The following is a 4,620-nucleotide window of genomic DNA, read 5'->3' on the forward strand; positions in this document are numbered from 1 at the left end:
TGTAGTGCTAAGACACAGAGTAGAGATGTAGTACTAAGACACAGAGTAGAGATGTAGTACTGAGACATATACTGTGGATGTAGTACTAAGACAGGGAGTAGAGATGTAGTACTAAGACACAGAGTGGAGATGTAGTACTGAGACACAGAGTAGAGATGTGGTAATAAGACATATAGTGTAGATGTAGTACTAAGGCATTGAGTGTAGATGTAGTAGTAAGACATGGAGTGTAGTTGTAGTAGTAAGACATGGAGTATGAATGTAGTACTAAGACACAAAAGTAGACATGTCGTACTAAGACATAGAGTAGAGATGTAGTACTAAGACATATAGTGTAGATGTAGTACTAAGACATGGAGTAGAGATGTAGTGCTAAGACACAGAGTAGAGACGTAGTACTAAGACACAGAGTAGAGATGTAGTACTAAGACATATAGTGTAGATGTAGTACTAAGACACGGAGTAGGGATATAGTACTAAGACATGGAGTAGAGATGTAATACTAAGACACGGAGTAGAGATATAGTACTAAGACATGGAGTAGAGATCTAGTACTAAGACATATAGTGTAGATGTAGTACTAAGACATGCAGTGTAGATGTAGTACTAAGACATGGAGTTGAGATGTAATGCTAAGACACAGAGTAGAGATCTAGTACTAAGATACAGAGTAGAGGTCTAGTACTAAGACATATAGTGTAGATGTAGTACTAAGACACAGAGTAGAGATATAGTATTAAGACATGAAGTAGAGATGTAATACTAAGACACAGAGTAGATATATAGTACTAAGACATGGAGTAGAGATGTAGTACTAAGACATGGAGTTGAGATGTGGTACTAAGACACGGAGTAGAGATGTAGTACTAAGACATGGAGTAGAGATGTAGTACTAAGTCACGGAGTAGAGATGTAGTACTAAGACATATAGTGTAGATGTAGAACTAAGACAAGTACTAGAGATGTAGTACAAAGACACGGAGTTGAGATGTGGTACTAAGACACGGAGTAGAGATGTAGTACTAAGACATGGAGTAGGGATGTAGTACTAAGACATGGAGTAGAGATGTAGTACTAAGACATATGGTGTAGATGTAGGACTAAGACAAGTACTAGAGATGTAGTACAAAGACACAGGGTTGAGATGTAGTACAAAGACACGGAGTAGAGATGTAGTACTAAGACACGGAGTAGAGATGTAGTACTAAAACATATAGTGTAGATGTAGAACTAAGACAAGTACTAGAGATGTAGTACAAAGACACGGAGTTGAGATGTGGTACTAAGACACGGAGTAGAGATGTAGTACTAAATCATATAGTGTAGTTGTAGTACTAAGACATATAGTGTAGATGTAGAACTAAGACAAGTACTAGAGATGTAGTACAAAGACACGGAGTAGAGATGTAGTACTAAAACATATAGTGTAGATGTAGAACTAAGACAAGTACTAGAGATGTAGTACAAAGCCACGGAGTAGAGATGTGGTACTAGAAGTTTGTGACTTCTGCCAAGGCAAAGTGAAAGTGAAAGTGAAAGTGAAAGTAAAAAAAAAAAAGCATGACTGAGTGATTTTAAACAAGCCAGGATCAGAAAGATCAAGTAAAGAAGATGTCAAACATATTTAAATACATTTTAGATGACAATGATAATCATAATAATACATTTTAATATCCCAATCAAATATTGGCTTCATAGAAGACGTCCATCTTGGAATAGGATTGACTTATTGTTTATGAACTTCACATCAATAATTACAACATTCTGCTATTTGTTTATACTTTTTCCCCAGAATTCACCGTGTTTTTCTTACAATGAATATCATTTTTGCACCTCTCAAAGGTTGAATTCTGCTCCTTTCCCTTCATTGACTTTCCTCTCCACGTGGTCACGGTTCTTCAAGCCCTTCTCTCTAGTCCAGTCCAACGTGGGACGGAGCAAACATGAGAGCGGAGTGAAGGGTGGAGCGTCGTGTTATGAAGGACTGTCTGGGTGTTTGCGCCAGGCGGCCATGATGAGGGTGTTACTACATCTCCCGGTGACACGGCCATCATTACGACGTCTCCTCGCGTCAAGCTAATGAAATCACAGAACAATTATCTTCCAACATGGCCGACATAATTGCAGCTTGGCTCCGCCTGACAGCAAACACAATTAGAGGGGGCGGGGCTAAAGGCTCCTCACACAAGTTGTCGCTCGCTGGCTGAAAAATGAAATGAAAAGAAGGATTCTGACTTCTGAAGTCTTGGCCTGGAAGCATCATCCATACTTAATCATACCTCACTTTGATAGTACTACTGCACTTTATTAGTACTACTGCACTTTGTTAGTAGTACTGCACTTTGTTAGTAGTACTGCACTTTGTTTGTACTACTGCACTTTGTTAGTAGTACTGCACTTTGTTCGACTGTACTTTGTTAGTAGTACTTCACTTTGTTAGTACTACTGTACTTTGTTAGTAGTACTGCACTTTGTTAGTAGTACTGCACTTTGTTAGTAGTACTGCACTTTGTTAGTTCGACTGTACTTTGTTAGTAGTACTGCACTTTGTTAGTTCGACTGTACTTTGTTAGTAATACTGTACTTTGTTAGTAGTACTGCACTTTGTTAGTACTACTGTACTTTGTTTGTAGTACTGCACTTTGTTAGTAGTACTGCACTTTGTTAGTTCGACTGTACTTTGTTAGTGGTACTGCACTTTGTTAGTTCGACTGTACTTTGTTAGTAATACTGTACTTTGTTAGTAGTACTGCACTTTGTTAGTACTACTGTACTTTGTTAGTAGTACTGCACTTTGTTAGTAGTACTGCACTTTGTTAGTAGTACTGCACTTTGTTAGTAGTACTGCACTTTGTTTGTACTACTGCACTTTGTTAGTAGTACTGCACTTTGTTAGTTCGACTGTACTTTGTTAGTAGTACTGCACTTTGTTAGTACTACTGTACTTTGTTAGTAGTACTGCACTTTGTTAGTAGTACTGCACTTTGTTAGTTCGACTGTACTTTGTTAGTAGTACTGCACTTTGTTAGTTCGACTGTACTTTGTTAGTAATACTGTACTTTGTTAGTAGTACTGCACTTTGTTAGTACTACTGTACTTTGTTAGTAGTACTGCACTTTGTTAGTAGTACTGCACTTTGTTAGTACTACTGTACTTTGTTAGTAGTACTGCACTTTGTTAATACTACTGTACTTTGTTAGTAGTACTGCACTTTGTTAGTAGTACTGCACTTTGTTAGTACCACTGTACTTTGTTAGTAGTACTGCACTTTGTTAGTTGTACTGCACTTTGTTAGTACTACTGTACTTTCTTAGTACTACTGCACTTTGTTAGTACTACTGTACTATGTTAGTAGTACTGCACTTTGTTAGTAGTACTGCACTTTGTTAGTACTACTGCACTTTGTTAGTACTACTGTACTTTGTTAGTAGTACTGCACTTTGTTAGTTGTACTGCACTTTGTTAGTACTACTGCACTTTGTTAGTACTACTGCACTTTGTTAGTACTACTGTACTTTGTTAGTACTACTGCACTTTGTTAGTACTACTGTACTTTGTTAGTAGTACTGCACTTTGTTAGTACTACTGTATTTTCTTAGTAGTACTGCACTTTGTTAGTACTACTGCACTTTGTTAGTAGTACTGCACTTTGTTAGTACTACTGTACTTTGTTAGTACTACTGCATTTTCTTAAAAGTACTGCACTTTGGTAGTACTACTGCATTTTGTTAGTACTACTGCACTTTGTTAGTAGTACTGCACTTTGTTAGTAGTACTGCACTTTGTTAGCACTACTGCATTTTCTTAGTAGTACTGCACTTTGTTTGTAGTACTGCACTTTGTTAGTACTACTGCACTTTGTTAGTACTACTGCACTTTGTTAGTAGTACTGCACTTTGTTAGTACTCCTGCACTTTGTTAGTAGTACTGCACTTTGTTAGTAGTACTTCACTTTGTTAGTAGTACTGCACTTTGTTAGTAGTACTGCACTTTGTTAGTTCTACTGTACTTTGTTAGTACTACTGCACTTTGGTAGTAGTACTGCACTTTGTTAGTGGTACTGCACTTTGTTAGTAATACTGCACTTTGTTAGTAGTACTGCACTTTATTAGTAGTACTGCACTTTGTTAGTAGTACTGCACTTTATTAGTTCTACTGTACTTTGTTAGTACTACTGTACTTTGTTAGTAGTACTGCACTTTGTTAGTACTACTGCACTTTGTTAGTAGTACTGCACTTTGTTAGTTCTACTGCACTTTGTTAGTAGTACTGCACTTTGTTAGTAGTACTGCACTTTGTTAGTACTACTGCATTTTCTTAGTAGAACTGCACTTTGTTAGTAGTACTGCACTTTGTTAGTACTACTGCACTTTGTTAGTAGTACTGCACTTTGTTAGTACTACTGTACTTTGTTAGTACTACTGCATTTTCTTAGTAGCACTGCACTTTTTTAGTTGTACTGCACTTTGTTAGTACTACTGTACTTTGTTAGTACTACTGCATTTTCTTAGTAGTACTGCACTTTGTTAGTAGTACTGCACTTTGTTAGTACTACTGCACTTTGTTAGTAGTACTGCATTTTGTTAATACTACTGTACTTTGTTAGTACTACTGCATTTT

This window comes from Nerophis lumbriciformis, linkage group LG20, assembly GCF_033978685.3.
Source record: "Nerophis lumbriciformis linkage group LG20, RoL_Nlum_v2.1, whole genome shotgun sequence".
In the NCBI taxonomy this organism is placed as follows: domain Eukaryota; kingdom Metazoa; phylum Chordata; class Actinopteri; order Syngnathiformes; family Syngnathidae; genus Nerophis; species Nerophis lumbriciformis.